General features: G+C 40.7%; 1 protein-coding gene across 4 annotated transcripts in view; it reads right to left on the bottom strand.

Moving 5' to 3' along the window:
• The window catches only part of Svil (supervillin), a 172458-nt gene extending 155144 nt beyond the window's left edge, over nucleotides 1-17314 (bottom strand). For 3 of the 4 annotated variants that reach the window (XM_013014723.1, XM_013014725.1, XM_013014726.1), the window contains exon 1: nucleotides 17231-17314. The gene's annotated coding sequence lies outside the window, so the exon portion shown is untranslated. The remainder of the gene's footprint in view (nucleotides 1-17230) is intronic. The other variant, XM_013014724.1, reaches the window with a different exon arrangement.
• Between the last annotated feature and the right edge of the window lie 7502 nt (nucleotides 17315-24816).

Below are 24816 nucleotides of genomic sequence, written 5' to 3'. Positions count from 1 at the left end.
AAAAATGTCCACTAGGTGTTATGAATCCTCTACCCATCCACCCTCCTAAGAGATAAGGGGTGCTGGGTCCAGACTGAATCTTGATGATTTTCACCTCTTTTCTCCCCTTATTTAAGTAATGTCTCCTGGACATATACCAAGATGGGTTTCAAGAGTTTCAAATATGAGCCTGTTTGTAATACTTTCTGGGGCCCACACACATGCCAGGGACTCCACTTTAAGAAGACAGTTACAATGTTCAAAGCTGCAATGAATTCAGTAACACAGCCTACAAGTAACACAGTATGAGAGCATTTAAAGTAACTGTACATTGTGAGACATTATTTAAACTTCAGTCAAAGCTGAGAACAACATAAATCCTTTGACCTTTTTTGTGATAACTCCAAAATGCATGAGTAAAGCCAGGCTACATCCCAGCCAGTGTGCACAAATATAGACAGACTCATTGCAACTGCACCAACCTCCTCTTGCCCCTTCCCCTGTTCCTCTAAGGACACGGACAGAGGCCTTTTCGGTGATATGTGTGCTCACTGCTTCCTAGGACCCTAAACTCAGGTCTTGAAGTACAGGCCACAGCAAACAAAGCAAACTTGACTGGATTCCCAAAAACAAGGTCAAGACTCTTCCCTGACAAATGGCCACTGCATGAGTTTCTTCTTATCCACAGGAAATACATTCCAAGATGCAGTGAATTGTCAAAATTGTAAGATAATAGCAAACTGTAAACAGACAACCCAGATGTCTAGAAAGAAGGTAACGGGAGGGTAGCAAGCACAGTATGGATATGCTGGACAAAGGATAGATTCCTGTCCTGGACACAATGCAACAGGATGGTGTGAAATGTTATGCCTTGGTAAGGCATGCAACTTAAAATAAATATATATGTATATATGCATGTATGTGTGTGTGCATATATATATATATATATATATGTATTCTGTGTATTAATACTTGAGCTTGAACTCAGGGCCTAGGCACTGTCCAGCTTTTTACTCAAGGCTGGTACTCTACCACTTGAGCTATTTGCTCCATTTCCAGCCTTTTGCTGATTAATTGGAGATAAGAATCTCACAGACATTCCTACTGGGGTTGGCTTTGAACTATGATCCTCAGACCTCAGCACCCTAGGATTACATAGCTAGGATTACAGACATGAGCCACCAGTGGTCATCTAACCTATGGTTGTTTGTATTTTTTTTTAGTTTCTGGAAATTTCCATTTCATATTTCTGGAAACAATGGAAAGAAAAACTATGGATGAGAAAGGATTAGGACAGCTTGGTGAGGCAGTGCCAGAAAAAAAAAGTTGTCAAGCAGTGATAAAAGAAACAATTTCAGGATGGAAACAGCAACAAGGAAACTCAGAAAAGCAGAAGAAGCAAGTAAAAAATCCTTCTGTCAAAATGTGCAGCCCTGATGGGGTGAGCCATCTGTGGTGGACTCCATCCTTAGAACGGAGGAAACAAGGACTGAAGAGGGACATTATAGGTCAGACTGACAGTACGACTTCCTTCTGAGACTCCAGGAGCGCGGCAGACCTGAATCCACCTGGGAACAGCTCCATAGTTCTTAGGATAAGCAGCCACTAGACAGTAATCTGGGTGCTGTCATAAAATCACTTCTGATGATTAACTCAGTTTGGATCATTCTTTTCTTTGAATAAGATTCTAGAACCCGACAGCCGTGCAAGCAAGACAGACTTATAGATAGAAAACATATGTTTCAGAGTATTGGGGGTAAAGCTGAGCTAATAACAATCACAGCAGTCACTAATTACGCGCTCACTAGGCATGTAATAGTTGCCAGGCACTGTTCTACTAAGCAGCAAGTACATAGTAACCATTGATCATCATTACTAGCAGTGATTACTACCTTCCCAGTCACTACCTAGCTACAATTACTACCTTCTCACCACCACTTTACAGAGGAGGAAACTGAAGCTTCCAAAGGTTCCCTAAGAGTTGGGTGCCAGTGACACAGAGCTTTATTTATGACTTGCTTTCCTGAAACAAAGTGCACTTTCATCATTGCAGAAGTCTAGAACTTTCTTTACTAACCTTTTCTTCTTCCTTCCTGTACATTCACAGAAGGATTGCTGGCAATCCATTTGTATGTAACAAAAGCTCCTTTAGTCATGTATGTATGCATGTATGAACACAAACTCCTTTAGTCATGCATGTACATATATATGTATATGTATGTATGTATGTATGTATAACTAAGATTCTTAAAGTACACCCCAAGTTTAGATCATTATGGGGGATATCTCATACAGTGTTTCCCTTTACCTACAGGTCTACCTTCTGAAAATACCACATAGGATAATTTCAAAGACAAACAATTCTTACATTTCTAACTATACACCATTCTGAGTACGTGAATGAAAATTCATGCCATCTAGCTTACTCCTGCCTGGAATGTGAATCACTCCTTTGTCAGAGTATCCATGCTGTATATACTACCCATCTGTAGCCGGCGACAATGATCAAAGCAACTATCCACATAACACAGTTTGTTTTCAAGTAATCCTAATTTAACTTCATAATAGTCCCAAAGCTCAAGGATACTGATGCTGATAATTTGGATATGCCAAAGTTTTCTTTGGCTTCCTTTATGTGAAAGATAAAAGTATAGTAAATTATTTTGGGAGAGGAACATATTCAAATAAATTTCAGTCTTTTAATATAATCAGTTCATTTTGTTGCAACTGTCAATATCTTACCGTCCAATTTATAAGTTAGATCATATTATGGGTATGTTATATATAGGAAAAAACAGTATACACAGGAGTTGGTAAGAACTGTGATTCTAGGCATCCACAAAAGTCACACAGGCCATTGCATTAAAAATAAATGAGCATGTGGCTCTTTCTCTTCATGCTAAATATGGGCCTGCTAATCACTGAATAGAAGGCAAAAAAACTAAATGCTGTCAGTGTGCAAAGACTGTGACAGCAAATGTCTAGATCACTGACACATTGAGGTATTACTGTCCAAATATTGAATGCCTTTGCAAATAAACCAAAGTTACTGCTAAGATCTTTATAAGCATGAGTCAACTTGAATAAATCTTAACTGATGAGTGGCAAACCTTTATTGAGATAGGAAAAAATGTAAAAAAAATGCATTGCATCACTGATAACATAACTATAGGATGATGTGATGTGTAGGCCAAGAGCATGATTATGGCTCTCCCTTTGATTCAGTGTCCAGCTGTCCTGATGGCCTCTGTGTGCTGAGTACTCTTCTGGGCACTGAAGCAACAAAGATCCACCAAAGTCCTTGTCCTTATGGAGCTAGATTCTCTTGGGAGTAACTGGCAAAGTTTAAATGACTGTACAAATGATCTGGTAGAGCTGCAGTAGCCTGAATGTGAGTGAATGATAAGGAGGAAAAGCCGAGTAAGAGAATGGGGGCTCTATTTTAGATAAAGTGGTGGATGGCTCTAGAGAGTATTGTTGGAGCTGGGGCCTAGAGGGACTCAGAGAAGATGTGGAGGGAACACACTAAGTGGAAGACAGAGCAAGCACCAATTCTCATCTCTGGAGATGAGAGGGCAGCAGAAACATAATAGAGACCAGCAAAGTGGCCATTCTGCCTCAAGTGCAGTAACAGAGGAGAACCCAGAAGGCAGGAGGACAAGCTGGCTGGAGAGGAGAATGTGGGGCTATGGGCCATTGAAGGAAGGACTGGGTTAAGAATAATCAGAGGTCTTGTTGTATGTAGGCAAGGAGAGGCATGATCTTATACTATTTTAAAAACTCAACTCTAACCTGATGCTGGTGGCTTATATCTGTAATTCTAGCTACTTAGAAGGCTGAGAGCTGAGGATCACAGTTCAAAGCCAGCCTGGGTAGAAAAGCCTGTGAGATTTTCAAAACAAAAACAAAAAGAACAACAACAAAAAAGGCAAACCTGGAAGTGGTAGACTACTAGCCTTGAGCAAAAAAAAAGCCAAGCAAGAGCACAAGGCCCCAAGTTCAAGCTCCATAGTTCAAGGCCCATTACTAGCACAAAACAAACAAACAAAACACTCAATATTAGTTGTATTAAGAAAACAGACTTGGGAATGTGTGATGGGGAGGTGAAGTATAGGAAGCATGAATGGGTGGTGACAGTGGCAGGGATAAGAAATGGAGAGAAGACAGGTGCTGGTGGCTCACGCCTGTAATCCTACCTACTCAGGAGGCTGAGATGTGAGGATTGTGGTTCAAAGCCAACCTGGGCAGGAAAGTCCGTGAAACCCTTATCTCCAATAAAACCACCAGAAAACCGGAAATGGTGCTGTAGCTCAAGTGGTAGTGTGCTAGCCTTGAGCTGAAGAGCTGAGGGACAGCGCTCAGGCCCAGAGTTCAAGCCCCACAACTGACAAAAAAAGAAAAGAAAAAAGAAATGGACAGAGAGGAATCTGGTGAGTGAAGGGACCGATGTGGGGTGAGACAGATTATTTAGAATTCCACAGCAGTCATCAGAGTTGAAGAAAAATACAAATTACATTGTTATCAAAAAGTTGATGGGATTTTAGGTAAACAATGGGTTGACTTCAATGACATTAGATCTTTGCAGTGGGAAAAGTTGAGTCAGTAATTTAGTCTTGCAATAGCATGCTCACTGATTAGAGGCCATTAACCACACACAGCTAAAATCAGAGTTCTATGAAGAAACTGTGTATTCCATGAGGTTGTGCCCCTAAATCACCATGCCTTCTAGGCCTGGTCCTCAGCTTCTGGTGCTCCCTGGATGTGTGGAGTTTGGGGGAGGGGCATGTACAGGGATTCTTCATATCCCTGGAGGTGTTCTATCATCACTGTCATCAGTCCTTAGTCTCTTCCTTCTTTCGCTTCTGCCCAGGACTGGTTTATCTCCATCATATCTCCACTCTACCTGGATAGGCCTTGACAGACTCGAAGCAATGGACTAAACTTTACAATACTGAGAGCCCAAAGTAACCTTTTGCCTTTGTAAGTGGGTTATCTCAGGTAGCTGTTGACTAATTGACTAACACGCTCCATTAGTGAACTTTGAAGAAAACAAAGATTTCCACCAGAACTTGTAAAACCTGCAAAGCTTTACAAAACATATTGGCAGAGTTTTGACAATCCAATTTACTTAATGCTCACTCAAACCAAAGAATATCTACAAAATGACAGTAAAAATACTCTTATTGGGTTGAAAAGAAGTCAAATAAAACTCTTGCATTGGTTTCCTTATTAACAATCTTTTAAGTAAACACTATTTAACATAATCCAAATTGAGCATATATCTTGTTTCATAGATTTACTTTATTCAGCAGCTCTAAGATTTAGACATTGAAAGAACTCAAATCTGTAAAGCTTCGAACCTAAAGGAAGCCAGCGACCAAATACAATTGTATAAACAAGAGCAAGTTAAACTCCCTAAGAGTGAGATGCAGTGGCTGTATCCAGCCAGGCTCAGCTTCCTCCATTATTTTAGCATGTTGAGCATGTCCCCAAATCACATCTGCTTCATCCCAGCCCAAGATTCCAAACATAAGGAAAAATTTAAATTGTTTGGATTGGAATAAGTGACTCGAGTGTGCTAACATGACTTTCTTCCAGAAAGTTATCAACTCCACATCTTCCATCCTTCCTTCCTCCTTTTCCCCTAACTGAATCCTAAGAACAACGGCACAGAGTTGGATGAGAACCAGATGCAAACACATGCACACTTACCAACACTTCATGAGGGGTACCAGGCTTCCACCTGCCAGGGCATCTGCTCCCAGTGCAGACAAAATGGTTCAACCTAGTCAGAACCATCCAAACCTGGTAAACCTCATCTATTTTTTCATTTTTAAAACCTTTTACTCGAGCTGGGCAGCAGTGGCTTAGACTTGCAATCTGAGCTACTCAGGAGGATGAGATCTGAAGATCATAGTTCTAAGCCAGCCCTGGCAGAAAAGTCTATGAGACTCTTATCTCTAAGTACCAAAAATGCTGGAAGTGGAGCTGTGGTTCAAGTAACAGAGCACTTGCCTTGAGCAAAAAAGCTCAGGAACAGCTCCTAGGCTCTGAGTTCAAGCCCCAAGACTGTCATACACATTAAAAAAAAGTTTTACTGCAGACAAAAATTATTTACCTAAAGTTATCTCACTCATCTGCCTCTCCATGATTAACCAAGAGAGAAAACCTTTGAGTCATGGAAGACCAGCACAGGGAATCAATGGCTTCCCAGCACTTTCTTTTTTCTTTTAGTGCCAGTTCTGGGGCTTGAACTTAGGGCTTGGGCACTGCCTGTGAACATTTTTGCTCAAGGCTAGTGCTCTACCACTTGACTTTTTGGGGTTAGTAATTGGAGATAAGAGTCTCAGGGACTTTCCTGCTGTTATTGGCTTCAAACTGTGATCCTCAGATCTCAGTACACTTTTTTCTTTTAAGTATCATTTTTTTAAGTCCTTTCATGATGTTCCAGTTTTCCTGTGACACTGTCTTTTAGGATTTTCTCTTGGAATGATCTGCCTTCTGTTCTCAGTAATTACTTAAGTCTCTGAATTTAGTGACTTCCCACAATATCAGAGATTAAAGTCAGACTTTTTTTCTGACCTGTTGCAATGATGTCAAGATATGTATGTGATATATATATATATATGTGATATATACATGTATGTGATATATATATATATATTTGTATATATGTTTTGTCACATATGTCTTGTCCTTACACTAACCAGCAATTTCTGTCTTGTTCTAGAAAACAGCAGGATGGAGGCTTATACTTTAAGTTTTTAGTAATTTGTTCAAATATTTACCTTATTTCTTTCCAGTGGTTCCAGACAAATCGTCTGTATTCTTACTTTTCAAAAACCCACGTTAAAACACCCATAAGCATACTATCAAGCCCTCTTCCAGGCCTGCATTTGTGTGGTTTCTCCTTGGACTCATCTATAATGATCTAAAGATATATTTTATCTGGATTCTTAGAGATCTGTTAAATATTAAACATAATGAAATGAAATGCTAGGAAATTGGGTCAGTCTGAATCTGCATGGCTAATCTGGTCTGCTATCTTTTTCTGTAATTTCTATAAATACTTCCTAAAGCTATCACTGACCAAAACTCTAGGTCACCACTAGTTCATTTTAGAAGCTAATGAAACCTACAGACTCCTAAGCAAATTAGTACCTCTAACTATGATTCTAAAACAGGGGTCAGTAAGCATAGACCATAAGCCACATCTAGCTGGCTGCTGACTTTTGTCAATAAAATTTTATTGGAGCATAGCTATGCTTATTTGTTTCCATTTTGCCTAAGGCTACTTTCCTTTTACCACAGCAGAGCTGAATAAGTGTTACAGAGACTATCAAGCCTTTGAAGTCTGATTTTTTTTTTTTTTTACTATTTCCTCTTTAGGAAAAACGTTAGCCAATCTCTGCTCAAGACCTCTAAAACTCATGATGTCTAAGATAGTGATTATAAATCCTACCCCATTTAGCTTTGGAATATCATTTTCCACAGAGTAAAAATTAAATGAAGCTAGACATGATGGCTCAAACCTATAATCCTAGCTACTCAGGAGGCTGAGATCAGGTCAATGACAGTGTAAGCATATCCTAGGCAAAAAAGTCAAAATGTCCATCTCAACCAGTGGTTGGGCACAGTAAAGCACACTTATTATTCCAGCTTTTATTCCCGAAGGAAAAGTAAATAGGAGGATCAGGGTTCAGGCCTGCCTAGGCAAAAGTGAGAGACTATCTGAAAAATAAAGCAAAAGGGGCTGGCAATATATGGTTCAGGTAGGAGGGTACCTGCCAAGCAAGCAGGCCTTGAGTTTAAATCCCAGTATACCACCAACACCACCAACAAAAATTAAATGAAAAAAATTACTTGCAAATGTGCCTGTCTCCATGCCTGGCATTCAGTAGGTCATTAATATATGTCTACCCCTTTTTTTCCTAGCTGCCAAGCTCTTTGTGGTCCTTCAAGTCACTGGGTCAAACGTTTCCACTTTCTGCTGACTTTCCCATACAGCTGGCAGCTCTTCTTCATGCAGCTGAGATTATCCTAACACCAACTTTTCTATGTTGTTGTTGTTATTTCTCCCTTGTCTGTATCCTCATCTGGAATGTGGGCTCTTCATGGGTAAGTACCACATTTTCTTTACTTTTGTCTCTCCAGGCCCTGGCACACTGCAGGTTCTCTGCAAAGACTGCTTCAGAGAATAAGTAAAGAAATAAATGAACACTTGCCTGAATTCTGAAATATGTTATACAAACACTAATTAATAACACATCAGTAAATCAGACAAGAATTTTTCCACACCTAGTCTACAAATCATAAATATTATTTTTGTGTGACGCTGACTTAAGGTCCCAATGTGCTACATATAATAGCAGTTTCACTGAGCAGAGAAAAGGCAGGTTCACGCTTTAATCACATGTGGATTCTGACTTCTTAGACCACAAGGAAGCCCAGGTTGAATATCTCTTACTCATAATGCTTGGAATTTATTTCACATTTGAGATGATTTTTCCTTTTGAATATTTGGGTATTTGTATAAACATAATGAACACTTGGGGGATGGCACTCAACTCTAAACATAAAATTCACTGGTGTTTCATATTCACTTTATTCAGAAGGCCCAAGAGAATCTTACAGTGTTAATGTGCCTTCATTTTGATGGTGACCTATTCTAGATGGTCAGGTAGGTGATTTTTTGTTGTGGTCTTAGGCTAGTAGTGAGAAATGTTTTGATTTTAGAGCATTTGGGACTTGGGATTTTAGATTAGGGTTGTCCAGACTGTTCTAATGGCTTTGGTTTCAATCCAACATAGACTATAGCCAAGACTCCTCTTTGACTGAAAATGCACAGTATCGTATTCTTTATCCACAACAGAAGCCTGAATTCAATATTTCTAATAATAGTAGTATACTAGATAGTGTAAAATAATTTCTTTGAAAAGGTAAGTGCTTTGGATTTTTATTACGAGACTCTATATGAATCAAAAAGGAATAAAGCAAATACTAATCTACATTGTCAGGGTAAAAGAGCAAAGAAACAAAGTCCATGCCCTGACCCCAGTCAAAGTAAATTAGTTTAGAAAATTCTCAGAATTAATTTTGACAAAGTATATGCTACAAATTCCCCATATTACATAAATAACAAGGAGGGTTTTACATTTCCAAAATAGAAACTACTTTGCAATTCCATATCAGTTTACTATGGTTTGCTGTAACAAATCACTATACGCTGGTTGCCTTAAAGCAATATACACTTGCTATTTTATACTTCCGGTAATTAGAAGTCTAAAATGGGCCAAGCACTGGTGGCTCATGCCTGTAATCCTAGTTACTCAGGAAGCTGAAATCTGAGGACCACTGTTCTTACACAGCCCGGACAGAAATGTCCATGAGATGCTAATCTCCAATAAATCACCAAAAAGCTGGAAGTAGAAGTGTAGCCCAAGTGGTAGAGTACCAGTCTTGAGTGAAAAAGCTAAGGGACAATGTGCTGGCCCTGAGTTCAAGCCCCAGTCCTCACACACACATACAAAAGGAAGTCTGAAATGGGCCTCACTGGGCTAACAGAGAAGGTCTTCATAAGGCCACTCCACTCTCCCATTTTCCTTCAATCCACAGCATCATATGATTACACTGATCCCACTCAGAGAACACAGGACACTTTCCCATTTTCAAAGTCGCCCTAATTCCCACTTTCCACATAACTGACATATTCTGGGATTTTCATTAGGAGGAAGACATCTTGTGGGGAAAGGGGAGAGGGGACTGATTCTCCATGTCACACGTAGATTTGTATTAATCAAGCCAACCGGCCCAGGTCACACGTATAAGGTCAATGCAAAACTTAGAACACCGAGATCACAATCTCAGATGGAGATTATCTTACCTCTACTTCCCATAGAACTGGGAATTACAGGCACATGCAACTTCACTTTGTGTGACTGTGCCAGAGAGCAAAGATTTATTTCATTTTTTTTCCTTTTAGAGCTTGGTGAGTGAAGCCCAGGGGATCACTGCATGTGTGCTCTACCACTGAGCTCACTCACCCCTAGCTACAAGAACAAAGACTATTTAACTTGTTCAACACAGGTACATGGCAACTGTGGGGCGTCCTCTGCAAGGTTACCTCCCTGCAGACTCCTGAAGCAGTCTTGGACCATGATAATACATGAGGCTGTACTCTGGGCAAGGTCAATAGAGGAGACACACAAGAGCATCTGGGTGGTCTGGGCAAGGCAGAGAAAGCCACTCTGGCCCTAAGATGTCACCTTAGAGAGCCAGAGCAGCTGGCTCCTGGAGCATAGAGCTGGATTTTGGTTTGAAGGAATTATAGCCAGCTCTTCTGTTTTTGACAGCAGCCTCTGGCCACACAGAGGGCGTTAGTTCAGCTGGCATTGGCCTAGGATGTAATGCCCATTTGGCCATATGGAGCAGATTTTCCAGCTCCCTGATCTGACTGGCACTCACCCATGACCCCAGGGCCTGGAAGCATCTACTGACAACTAGCTCAAGGCCTGCAGGAGTTCCTCCCAGGTCACTGGAGCCAGAGATCACTTGCCTCAGGAACATCTCAAAACAAAGATGAATAAAGTATCTGGAGCATCCACCATTTAATTGTGATCATATCAAACTAGAAAAATTTAAAACTTTTCTAATATCCTTCTCTCTCTCCCTCCCTCTCTCTCATACTACTAGGGTTTAAATTTAGGGCCTCTGAGCCACATCCAGCCCTTTTTTACTGTTAGCTTCCTTTCCTCTTCCCTTCCCTTCCTTTCTTTTTCTTTCTCTTCCATTCCCCTCCCCTCCTTTTCTGTAATAGGGTTGAAATCAAGGTTTTACACTTGCTAAGCTGCACTTAGCCACTTTGAGCTCAGCTACAGACCTTGAGGTAGACTTGACTATCTTCTTATTTATACTTCCCATTATAGCTGGCAGGATAAGTCTGTACCACAGAACTGAGCTCATTGGTTAAGATGAGGGTTCCTTGAACTTTTTGCCTGGGCTGCACTGGATCTGTGATCCTTCTGGTCTCTGTTTCCCAAGTAGCTAGGATTACGGGTGTGCAACAACACACTCAACTTTCAGATTGTTTTTTCAGATACAGTCTGCCATGTTTTTCCTGGGGCTAATCTCAGACGGAGATTCTCCTATCTCTACTTCCTATGTAATTGGGATTACAGGCATATACAACCTTGCACAACCCACAAAAACATTTCAGCAAAGCAAAAACAATTACAGGACTGTAAGTTACCTAAGTTACTATGGCAGATGCTCAAGGACTTTAGGACATTCTCCTTCCAGAGGCTGTCATCCTACCCTGGGAGCTCAGATGCCACAAGCATGGGTCATTCTCTTTCTACCTCTAGGTAATGCTTCTAGACATGAGGCATGAAACACACTGGATGGTTTCCCTTTCTCCTGTTCCTTTATTCCTGTTAGGCATCAACATCTCCAAACCATAGAAAAATACTGTCAAGAGCCTCAGGCCTGGCCCCAGACCTAAGTGCTTGGACTCAGAATGACAGCTAGGCCAGTTTCATCAGCTATTCAGCCTTCTAGCTCCATGGGGAAAGAATAACAAGACCTTCTAAGAAATCCTGCAGTTCACATTATCCAGCAAATGATGTCAGACCCTCATTCACATTGATGCTCTGCCCCCTACATCCAAAAACACTCAAGAAGACACCCCAGGGAGCATCCTGCTCAGGTACTCTCAATCGCGGGTGAAGCCATGCTTGTAAAAAGCAGGGATGGTAGGGGAAAAACAAAGAAGGAGGTAACAATGTTCCATAGGAAATGTTCTCATTACCTCACTCATGTAACTATAATTACTCTGTACAGTATTTTTACAATAAAACGTATTTTAAAAAAAAGCAGGGGAAGTCTCCCTAAGGAAGTTATTTTCCCTCCATCCTGGGACAGATGCCCAAGTCCAGGTCAGGACAGCCATACCTGCAGAGCAAAGGGGCAAGGATTCTCCAGAGTCACAAGTCTGTGAATAAAGACTCTATTGAAATCTGGAGCTGGATAGAAATTGATCCAGAATTTGGAGATGTAGCATTTATCCATAAAAAGAAATAAATCAATACAGCAGAGGCCTGAAGAGGTCTGGAGATGCTGGAATCACAGAGCCCTTTTTGTGCTCTCCCTCTGCTGTGGCTCTTCTGCATTCTAGCACAATCCAGGCGGAAAGGAAGGCTACCTCCTAGCACTGATTTTCTTATGGCAGCTCAAATATAACATTTCAAATACTTGAGATTAGAACTGTTTGGATTGACTGGTTTGATTTTTGATGTTGCTTGTTTGTGTGCTGGTATGGAGGTTTGAAGTCAAGGCCTAAACCCTCTTTCATCGCTTTTTTTTTCCTCAAGCTGGTGCTCTACCACTGAAGTCACAGCTCTATTTCTGGCTCTTTTTTTTTGTGGTTAATTGAAGATAAGAGTCTCATGGACTTTCCTGCCCAAGTTGGCTTTGAATAGGCATTCTTACATCTCAATCTCCTGAGTAGCTAGGATTACAAGTGTGTATGAGCCACTGGCAACCAGCCTTTTCTTTTTCTTTTTCTCTCTCTTTTTTTAAATTTTTGGTGGTACTGAAGTTTGAACCCAGGACCTCATATTTATTAAGCAGATGTTTTCTATCACTTGAGCCAATTATTTTTCTTTTAGTTACTTTTCTGGAGTGTCTTGAGGTTTTGCCTGAAACAGACTATGCCTGAAGCTGACCATTATAGATATATGTGCCCCACTTTTTTTCATCTTCATTCCTAGAGCAGCTGGGATTATAGGTATGCACTCCTATACCCAACCCCAAAGGTACTTTAAGCAACTGAAAGGGCTAACTTGTTCTCCTAACTTAATCATTCTATATTGTGAAGTACATAAGACATATCTTCATGAGACTAGAAGTAGCTGTTGATAGAGCCATAGAAGCCATGGATTAAACCATGGGAACTCCCACTTAAAAATTCTCTTCTCTTCTCTCCTCTACAGCAAATAAGATTCCTGTTTTGTATGTGTGTATATGTATAGTGCTGGGTTTGAACTCAGGACTTTGTCTTGCTAGAATGGTATTAATCATTAGGCCATGCCTCCAGCCCTGTTTTCACTGATTATTTTGATATGGAATCTATCTTTTCTGCCCATGCTGGTCTCAAATCTTGGTCTTCTTGTTCTCAGCCTCCCAATTAGCTAAGATTACAGGTGTGAGCCACAAGTACCCTGTTTTCTATGATTTCTTTCTTTCTTTATTATTCTGTTAGCAAAAATAATAACCTAAAACAAAAAGCACTGATGTCAGATTTGGAAGATGTAAAGAATGGTAAGAAAACTAGCCACATTCTAAACATCTATGTACTGTGTTACAATGCTATGGCCAGATCCAGTTCCATCGTTACAGAAGGGCCTTTGGCTAAGTTGATGAGCATCTACAGCATACACTCACATGAATTCTGTCTGTTTTCCCCACCCTTGCTGTCTATATACAGGAGATCCAGGTGGCTTCCTGGAAGAGGCACTTGAATGACACTTGAAGAGGCACTTGAATGATCCAAAGGTATTTAGGTAATGGGGAGTGGGTTTCAGGCTACATGGCTACCAGTGAACCTGAGAAAGCCAGTTACTGTATTGCCTGGGACTGAGGATGGGAGCCAGAATCAGAAAGCCCTTGAACACCATGCAGAGACTCTGGACTTTAGCCTTGGGTCAGAGACCAAGATTAACAGTGCAAAGACAAACTATGAGTTGAGATACATGAAAACATAGAGAGTCATATACATCTACACACAAATATACTGATTAAAGTATGATACAATGATATAAAGGAGGGAGAATTCCAGTGGGGCAACTCTTTTGAACAGCCAACTCACCATTCAACAAAATGAATACTAGAGAGTGGAACATGTTTTGTCAGGGTTGAGATCAAGAAGAGGTAAGGCAAATGAACAGAATAAACAAGCAAGTGTGGATGCAAGGGAGGATGCAATCATAATATCCAATGCACAGATGTGAAAATGGAACTGGGAAGCTTGAGGGGGGGAGTAGGGTTGGCAAAGATGGGGAGAAGGATGGAAAGGGTGACACTGATCAAGAAGGGTGACATTGATCACAAACTGATACGTTGACCAGAAACCCCTTCATACTACTACCTAAAAGAATTTTAAAAAATTAATTGATTAGCTACAGAAAAAGGAAAGGTGGTGAGTCCTGTGCATATGAAGAACAGGCAGGAAAGGGGAAGGAAAGGAGGGAGGAGGTGGCCAGTGTGCATGGACACTACTACCTTCCAGGCTGGCCTCCCTAATGGCTGGCACAGCATACCTGAAGGGCAGGGAAGCCATGAGCCTCCCACAGGAGGCAAAACTGTCCTAAGAGTATCGCATTGGCAACTGGCATAGCAGTGAAAGGAACTGCAAAGTGAGGCTCGGGCACTTACAGGTGGGCACCATTATGTGACACAGAATGAGAGCTCATACAGGCTTGAAGGAGAGTGATGTAAGTCAACTGTCACAAAGTTAGTTAGCAGCCCACAAGAAAACATCCATTATCCACTTTAAAGTCCTTGGACCCCAAATTTCCTTCCCAGATATCCATGCTTTGCGTGGGGGTTGTGCCAGGTTACCTACCTCTCTCTCCTAAAGATTGCCTGGGAAAGAATGGAAGCTTTCCCTTGGGGCCCCTATTCAAAGATGTTATTAGAGCATCAGAACCAGAGTGGTCTCTTCATGAGTGGTCTCTTCTTATCTGCTGCCAAGGACATTATGCATGCTGCAATAAAATACTAGGTCCCTGGTCTCAGCCACAGTAGTTATTATACCATAAGCATGACTCCTCAGACAGGCAGGAAAGGGAAACAGAGGAGCCACCTCAACCCTCCAAAAGGGACAGGCAATTCTTTCTCCAAGTGACTCACCATACAATGAAGATGAAGCCCGAGTGGAGGAGGAAGGCTCAGGGACAACTGGAGCACACCCTTCCTGCTCTCCACCCTCTGTCATGGCAGCCCATCAGATCTTTTCCTGGGAGGGACTAAGGAGTCAGCCCAGCATAGCCTGTCAAGGGGGCCTGATAGAGACACCAGCACTGACTCAGTTTCTGCTTCCTGACCTGTAAGCAACCTGGAAAGAATCTTTTATACAATCACAGACAGTGACAATACAATGTTCAAGAGGAGCCCACATGGAAGCATCTGGCCACACAGAAAGTGGCCAGTGCAGAAAGAAGTTGCCTTGTCAGTCCAGTCACACTGACTGATCCTCTCCCCAACGAACTTCTGGTTTGGTCAGAGAAATGCCTTATTTAATTTATTAAGTAACTGTTTACTGAGCACCTGCTCCACTCCAAACACTGTTCCTCAGGGAGTTTAAGTTCAAGTGATAGACTTGTATTGGACATAAGGAGAGAGTCTGTTTCTTTTTTTTTTTAATTGTGAAAATACTGTACAGAGGGGTTACAATTACATGGGCAAGATAGTGAGTACATTTCTTATCAAGCATTGTAGCCTCCTCCTTTGTTTCCCCTTCCAATCCCATCCTTCCCCCCCACCCCCTACTCCAACCCTCCTCCCCCCCTCCAAAGTTGTAAAGTTTGTTTTTGACATAACGACTTGTACATCTCATTGTTGCAATGGGTCCACCTGTATCCCTATTTAAACAATTTGTTTTCCCCCTTCCCCTCCACAAATTATACCGACATCAAATACAGTGAAAGCAGGGTTATACTGTGGGGGAGGGACATACAAAGCAACAAAGAAATAATCTTATTATTGTGTTAGAAACAATGCATGAAAGAAAAAAACATTTGAATACATATCTTAGGGTTTATTTCCCTAACATCAACTTATCTAACCTCTTCTGTTTGACTCAGACATATACTAGTTATTGCAAATAAGGGAAACCATGGGACTTATGTTTCATGGGACCTATGTTTCTTTGGGCCTGACTTACTTCACTTAATATAATTTTTTCCAAGTGAAATTCTGTTTCTTTACATTCATTCTCTACCCTTTGATCCAGGCAGCTAAATGAATACAAATTTAAATATGATTCCCTTAGCTATAAATCCAGCTGTTAAAAAAGAAAGGAAAAAAGGAGTTGGCAGTTTGAGGAACTGTGACTGTCTGTAGAAATGAAAGACCATGGAGAGATTTTGTGCTACCATCACTGTAGTAAGGAGGCCTGGTCTGGTGGCACCATATTGGCCACATGGTGGATGGTAGGATTTGACATCTTGTCTTCATGCTGGGGGAAGGAAATTGCCCCGAACCCCATCACCTGCTTCACAGGTAATGGGTGTGCCTGGACCCCTGGAGGCAGGGGCAGGCACTTGGCTGATAGGTTACTGAATCTGTCAGTCCAGTGCCTGGGACTGGGAATTTCCTGAGGATCTTCCCCCTGTGCTGACCTATTTAGGCCCAGACCAGCCCAGCTGCCAGGACTCCATGCCACGTGTGTCTCTGTGATCGTGTCCTGTGTCCTGTCTCCTGGCTGTCTCCAGTCATCATGGAGTCCCAATTCAGCTCCCCATTGGAGCTGAATTGGCTTGCTGGTATTGTTTTTGTTATTTCTTTCCTCTTTAGCATGTTTCCTAGCTGTGTTATGTGTATTTGTATGCTATAGCAGGCCTTTGTAACAACAGGCTTGCAGCCTGTTCACTGTATAATAAAGACTCCAATATTCTATATTTTAAAATGTGGCTTCTGAGATGATTTACCTTACAACATCACTAGCACTGCAAAAGTAAATCAAGCTTATGTGTAACTAAAAGGAGCCCCTATAACTTTGTCATTCAATCATTTGTGTCCATTCTCAGCACAGAACAGGCAGGGGAGGAGACAGACTTAAGAATGTGGGCTGAGAAAATGACTGGCTGGGGATAGAGCTCAGCAGGACACAGCCAGGGTTCCATAAGAGAAAAGGAGTGGGAAGGAGAGGAGAGACAAAGGGGAAGGGAAGAAAAGAAGACAGGAGAGAAGGAGGAGAGGAAGAAGAAAGGAGGGAGAGGGGGAGGGTGTATCAGTTGTTAACTGCTTAGGCAGGTAACACCTTAATCCTTAAATAGACCTGGCCAAAAAGGCTTTTCAAGAAGAATATAGTCTAGTTGTTGTCTTTTGTCACATAACTAAATCCTAATAGTACTAAGTTAATTTTTGCAAGAGCAAAACTCCAGACTCCAGAACTCTTTCTTCCTTATTTGCTACTATAGCAGTTGACCTCACCCAAGTATGGCAAACACATTCTAAAATCATCTGTAATTACCTTTTATCCTGTTGGTTGAAACTCAAAGAGAATTCACCATCTCTTCTTGAGCTTCTTTAATTTTAGAAAACAACCAGTGTCCAATGCAGCTCGAATCTAGGGAGGAAAGCAAAAGGTTTTAAGAATTACAGGCTGTAACTTGTAAGCTGAAATATGCCCATATGAGAGCTGGGATGAGCTAAAATGAGCTTCAGCTCACCTCCTATTTGATCAATACCCCTTCTTGCCCTTTGACCTATTGCAGTGGAATTTGACAAAATGAAAGAAAATGGTTTAGCAGTAGCGTGCTTGCCTAGCATGTATGAAACCCTGAGTTCAATTCTTCAGTACCACATTAACTGAAAAAGCCAGAAGTGGTACTGTGACTCAGGTGGTAAAATGCTAGCCTTGAGCAAAAGAAGCTCAGGGACAGTGTTCAGGCCCTGAGTTCAAGCCCCAGGACTGGCAAACAAACAAACAAAAAAAACCCACAAAAACTCTAGTTTGACAAGTTTACATTTATTTATTTACTTACTTACTTAGGTGCAGAGAATTGAACTCCAAGGACATCTAACTGTGTACCCTATGGCTTGCTAATACACCTCTGGCCCCTATCTGGTAATTTAAGTCAGGATTAAAATTGCCCTGTTGCCCTCACTAAATTTGCTCTGTGTGTGTGTTTGTGTATGTGTGTGTACATACCAGTAATACAGGTTGTTGAACTCAGAGCCTGGACACTGTCCCATACCTTTTTTTTTTGTACAGCACTTTTTTCTTTTAATTAAATTAATTTATTTTTGCACCAGTACTGGGGCTTGAACACAGGGCATCTGGCTCACATTTGGCTTTTGTTGCTCAAGGCTGGTGCTCTGCCACTTGAGCCATGCCTGCACTTCCTTGAATCTGATTTAATCTGGTTTCACTTGAAACACCTTCAATGACTACTTGGAACAGAAAAGTTACCCCCAATTTCTACAATTCATAGTTCCCTTTCTTCCCTAACACCTTCCTTAGTACTGTAACTAGCTATGATCAACAATCATGGCACACAGCTCACACACATATTCCACAGGACTGAAGTCAACATTTCCTTGTACCAATTACTCTTCCTTCATCTGGGTAACAGGGAGCAAATCAAATTACAACAGACAGACCAACGATTCTGCCCTCCCCCAAGGGTACATTGAAAATTCCCAAGATCTTGAAGAAACATAAAAAGGGCTTCGTTTTTAATAATGTAGCAATGGGCTAATTCAGTCTGTGGATCCTTTACCACTGAGAACCCATCTGCTGCTGGGGACTGTCTTCCTTCTAATAATGACTGATGGCTTTATTCCCTGCCCAGGGCGGCTGCTCCAACCACAAGCCAGAGGTCTCAACCTTCCCAAGTGATTAAATGCTACATGGAGTATGGTAGGGCCCACCAAATGTCTTAGGATGCCATTCAGAGCCCAGCCTGAGCTTCTAGCTTGTTCCATGCCTCCTGGGCTCTCCCGATCTCAATCTGCCCAGCCTGGCAGCAGTAAATACTATGTTTTTGCGATTTCCCTTTGTCCGCCTTCTGATTCATTTAGTGTTTGTTTCTTCCTGTTTACAGCAGCAACAAAAAGCCTTTCAGTCCTGAGACATAACTTGAACTGTGATAGGTCTGAGAAGTTTTTCAAAAAAACAAAAAAGAAAAAAGAAGTCTACTTCTGAAGATGGCTATGGTCATATGGCAAAAAACAAAAAAATCCCCCAAACTTCTAAAAGTATGCAAATATGGCTCACGCCTGTTCCCTAGCTACTCAGGAGGCTGAGATATAAGGATCACAGTTCAAAGACAGTCTGGGTAGAAAGCTTGTGAGGCTCTTATTTCCAATTAACCACCAAAAAAGCCAGAAGTATAGCTATGACTCATTTGGTAGAGTGCCAGCCTTAAGCAAAAAAGCTAAGCAAGAGCTTTATTCAAGACCAGCTACCAGCATAAAAAAAATGTCTGAAGATAGCTGGTTGACCAATTGCAGGAATTATTTTCATATATTAATCTCATCTACCCAATAAATCACAAGTCATTAGAAAGGAGAGATGTGGGACAGGACAGATGTACAAACACTGAATTAAGAGCAGAAGTTAATAGTACTGAAATACTATTTACAACTTTTCCAAGAGCTTGATGGTAATTAGGTGAAGCTGTAGCAATAATGAAATATAGATACACACAGACAGATAGATATAAATAGAGTACAAAAAAATGAAAGAAGCTGGCCAATGTCTGTTAAATTCTAGGATTCTATGAAAGCAGAATAATGTTGATCTTGACAGGTTTAAAATATCTAGCAACTTAGAATCACAGAATGTTGGTATATATAAGAGCATATATGCCAAAAGAAATCAATCACCTATTCATGGTCAGATTAGGTTATTTACTAATTAGAACTGAGACTAGAATGGAGTCTCTCCACTTGTACTACAGAGGCAAACAAAGATAAGAATTCATTATCTGAGTTTCTATAGGGATGCTCTTGTCCAGAAAAATCATAGCTTCAAAATCCTCAGATTATTTCCTAAAAACTAACCACACTAAAACCTGAGCATCTAACAGAAATTTTGTCTTCATCTTCATTCCCATATAATGCCTTACATCTGTTGTAAAAGGAATCTGAAAAATCTTGCCACAAAACACAGAGTTGTGTGATGTTTATAAAATGTTAGAAATTTCCCCAACAAATAAAGTAATTGTGACTATGCAGTTTGATTAGGAAGCAATCATTAAGTGAAGAGTGGGTAGCAGAGATTTTAAGAATGATTTTAAAACCAGGCACTGATACTCATACCTGTAATCCTAGCTACTCAGGAGCCCGATATTGGAGGATCAAGGTCTAAACCCAGTCTGGGTAGATTGAAAAAAAAAAGCTCTTTAATTATGAAAGCATCTAAAAGGCTCCAAAAAATGGCCAGTATTTTGAAAGTTTTTACTAGCATTGGTCATCTTTATGATGTGACTGAAATGTCAAATGTAACGCAAAAGGCAGTGTAATGACCGCATTTGTAATGAAAAGAAACCACATAAGTTCATATTGATTTCTTTTCAGTCTAATGGGTCCTATAGCCAATCTATTTTTTTAAAATAGATGTGAATCCACCATAAGGAGAATTTTGGAAACTTTATCCAAAAAATTGCTCCTTTTAAAATAATACTTGATATTTACGCTCTTTATTCTGTTAAATATAAGCTAGAACAAACCTACCGTCATAACTTCCAGTTTACTTTTACATGTGAACTCTCCATGTAAGTAGATTGCTTTAGCTAGCCTCCGTCTGATTCTAATTATCCTCAGATAAGAAGGAATTTCTTGAAGTATTAACTCAGGAATATGGAGTGTATTTATATCATTTTGAGCCAAGTACACATTTTGGAAGCAAGAACATCTAATTCAAAATATGCCAGAAACACTAGGGAACAATAAAACCATGATTTACTCTGTTCCTTTGTCAGCAAACACAATGCATTCTGTACTTTATACAAAATAAAAATCAAAGCTACTACATTACAAATTATTTTGAAATGAGTCTAAAAGTGTAATAATAAATTTGCAATCCAAAATTATGTAAGTTTCCAGTTTTTATATTCTAGCTTATTGGAACCAAACTAAGGCCAGGGACAGTTGTTGATTTGCATATTTTGATTGCTTTCCTGGTTTGGTTCTGTATAATTCATGCTCTAACCTCCACCTGAGACTGATCAAGTCAGCTGAGTTTTCCTATATTCAGAATGCTTATTATATGGAAATAGTTAATACTGAGGAGGGGCTTAGCTCACATTCATTTAGATAATGAAACCTATTCCAGTAACATAAAATTCATTTTAGAAGCATCAATTATTCAGTGGAACATTTTCTTCCAGAAGGGTAAGAGAATATTTTTCCCATTAAACAAAGCTGCAACATTCCAGAATAGAAAGATATTTCCTTTTACTTTTCGATCTGCAGGACTCTTTAACAGTCTAAATAACCAATGACAACTAATTGAAAGTACACAAAATGCTTGCAAACAAGATTCACTTGCCATGACTCTAGCTTTTGTGACTAAAATAATAAACAATTTATGTTTATTAATCCTGTCTTAGAGGTCAAGACCAAGCGTCATGACTCATTCTTTCTGCTAAATTAACTTATCTCTCAACTGAGTATAAATTTTCAGCTCAAGATTACAACACAACTAATAATTCCTTCCATGTTTCCAACAACAGCAAAGCTCCCATCTGCCTGAAACTATCACTGGATAGCAAAGATTATTAAATATTATATTCTACTGTAGGGATACACAAATTACCTCATCATTGGTGTCTAAAGAGAAGAAAACTAACTCAAAATTATCCTTCCTTTTTTTTCTTTTTACTGGTACTGGGGTTTGAACTCAGGGCCTTGGGCTCACTTTACTTGCTTACTTGCTCAGCTGAGCGACTTGAGCTACACCTCCACTCCTGCTTTTTTGTGCTGGTTATTTTAGAGACAAATTTTTCTGTCTGGGCTTTGATCCTCCACATCTCAGCCTCCTGGATAACTAGAATTACAGGAATGAGTCAATGGCATTCGGCCATCTTTGCAAATATTTGACAGTCATGTGAAGGAAAACAGGTAAGCTGCCCTTCTCTGGTCCACTTCCTGGAATGAAATAAACAACAAGCGGAGTGTGAATAATGGGTAGGGTATCATCCAATGAGCAACTGAAAGCTCAAGGACCAGAGTCCTGCTGGGCTTACTGGCTTAAGTTAGTATCAACCTCAACTGGAAGAAAAGTATACACATTTATAACCATAATCCTTGCACAGCTGAGACAGGAGAATTGTAAATTCCATGCCAGCCTGGACTGCATAGCAAGGCCCAATCTCAAAAAAAAAGAAAGAAAGAAAGAGAGAGAGAGAGAGGAAGGGAGAGAGGGAGGGAAGGAGGGAGGGAGGGAGGAAAGAAGGAAGGAAGAAAATTAATTTCTTTTAAAGGTATAAAATGGTTTCCACATTAAATAGCTTCATAAACCACAGGAAATAAACAAACAAGCTATAAATTTGGTTCTTGATTTGGGGAATGCAACTTAAAAATACACATTCAACAATATTAAAACTGCCCTTAAAAAAAAATGCAATCCTAGCTGGGAATGGTGGAGCGTGCCTGTGATCCCAGCTACTCAGGAGGTTTATTAAGGCTGCATCCTAGCTATACAGTAGGTACAAATAGGAAGATCATGGTCTGAGGCTTGCCACAGTAGGGAAAAAAATACATGAGACCCCATAAAATATGTATGAGACCCTGTAGAATATGTATGAGACTCTAAATATAAGTGCATAAAACCCTAAATATAACTAAAACATAAAAGGCTAAGGGTTTAGCTCAAGTAGTACACTTGCTTAGCAAGCATGAGGCTGATTCAAGCCCAATTATTGGTGGAGAAAGAAAGAGTAGGGTGGGTGGGTGGGGCATTCCTAGACTTATTATCAATGCAGGAGATGATGTAACTGTCCTGATAAAGCAGGCTAGCTCACCTGCTTGCTGTGAGGGCAGCTGGGCAGGCCATAGCACGCTGGCTGTAGGCTGAGAAATCTCACAGCCTGTGTTCAGCCCCTTCCTAGCTGGGATAACTTTCCACCTCCCAAACTTTTCCTCTTCCATAATATGAGTATGGGAACAAACCCACCAAATTTCTCCTAGCCTTAAATGAGATAATCAGTGTCACATACATAACATGCTGCTGAGCCGACACCAAATGTTCAGGAGGTTTGGGTTATTACGACAAGTAGAACAGAATACCTTCTTGGCTTTTTCTCAACATAGAGTGAGGTATCAGCAGCTACAGAGCTCATCTCTTCTACCCAATGCTGTGACTAGAAATCAGTCACTCCTGCTGTGAAAATACACAAGTAATTCTTCAGGATAGATATGACACATATCTATTTGGGTTTGATGATTACTAAGTCTGACATAATCATGATGTGTCTGGCACTTCAAGTGCTTTCTAATTAGTCTTGTAATTTTTTTTTATCACAATCCTATGACGCAGAAGCAATTCTTGTTCCAACTGTACACATCAGGAAACTGAGATGTGGATAGTTAAGAAACTTGCCACAACATCAAAGCCAAGCAGGATTCAAACCAGGGAAGCGGTTGCAGAATCCATATTCTTAAGCAAGATGCTACAGGACTAACTTCTTATATGCATATTTATTTAAGGGATAGAGGAGAGAAAGACAAGGAAGGAAAAAGAAGGCTAAAAAAATTAATCCAGGGGCTGGGAAGGTGGCTCAGTGGTAGAGCGCTTGCCTTGCATGCATGAGGCCCTGGGTTCAATTCCTCAGCACCACATAAGCAAAAAGAAAAAAGCTGGAAGTGGCGCCGTGGCTCAAGTGGTAGAGCGCTAGTCTTGAGCTGAAGAGCTACGGGACAGAGCCCAGGCCCAGAGTTCAGGCCCCACGCTGGACCAAAAAAAAAAAAAAAAATTAATCCAACTGGGCATCAGTAGCTCACACCCATAATCCTAGCCAGTCAGAAGGCTGAGATCTGAGGATCGCAGTTCAAAGCCATCCTGGGCAGGAAAGTGTGTGAGACTCTTATCACCAATAAACTACTCAGGGAAAAAAAGCCAGAATTGGCACTGTGACTCAAGTCATATGGCGCTGATCTCGAGTCAAAGAAGCTCAGGGACAGAACCACAGTTCAAGCCCCAGCACAGGCAAAAAGAAAACAAAAAATCCAGGAGAACTATCCTTTCTCCAAAACAGAGAGAGAGACAGACAGACAGACACAGACAGACAGACAGACAGACAGGCAGGCAGGCAGACAGACAGACAGAGACACAGAGAGAGAGAGAGAGAAATTTAATTGTGAAAATATTATTGTTATCAATTGGGTCTTAAATGATCCTCAGAGTTTCATTCATTAAACAATTCAAGGTCTTATCACCAGCCTATCAGGAGGAGGTAAACCCTTAGAAGGTGGGGCTTTCTGGGAGGAAGTCAGGGCTGCTAGAAGGTAAACAGGCCTTCTCCACCACATGCTCCCAGGACGGTCTATGTTGGCACAGTTCCAAAGCAATGTGTGAGGCAATCACGGCTGAAACTGCTGAAACTTTATGCCAAAATAAACTTTTCATTCTTATTAATGGATGGATGGATGGGTGGGAGGGTAGAAAGTGGATAGAAAGATAATGAGGTGGCTGGGTAGGTGAAGGAATTGGCAAGTGGAAGAGTGGATAGATGGCTGGATAGAAAGAACTTTTTGTTGATGTCATTTCAGAACACCTGCCACACCAGGGGACAAGGTGGTGACACTCTGTGCTAATGTAGCAGCATCTGTTTAGAGTAAAACAAAGTAATTCAGCCACGAAAACATTGCATATTTTAATGGGCTTAAAACCACCTGAACAACTGGACAACATGCTGGATCTAAGCCAGTCCTTTGTGGATTTTAATAAGGGAACAACTGTTGAATATCTGTCCAAATATGGACACAGGAAGGCCAAACTAGCTGACAAAGAGATCTTTCTTTGTTTTTATTTTTTGGTTTACTTCCCATTTCTTTTTTTTATTTAATTTTAATTTTTTGTGAACATACTGTACAGAGGGGTTACAATTA

Source organism: Dipodomys ordii, unplaced genomic scaffold (genome assembly GCF_000151885.1).
Source record: "Dipodomys ordii isolate 6190 unplaced genomic scaffold, Dord_2.0 Scaffold24, whole genome shotgun sequence".
NCBI classification, from domain to species: Eukaryota; Metazoa; Chordata; class Mammalia; order Rodentia; family Heteromyidae; genus Dipodomys; species Dipodomys ordii.
Note: the sequence above shows the minus strand (reverse complement) of the source record. Positions and strands in the feature narration are given on the sequence as shown.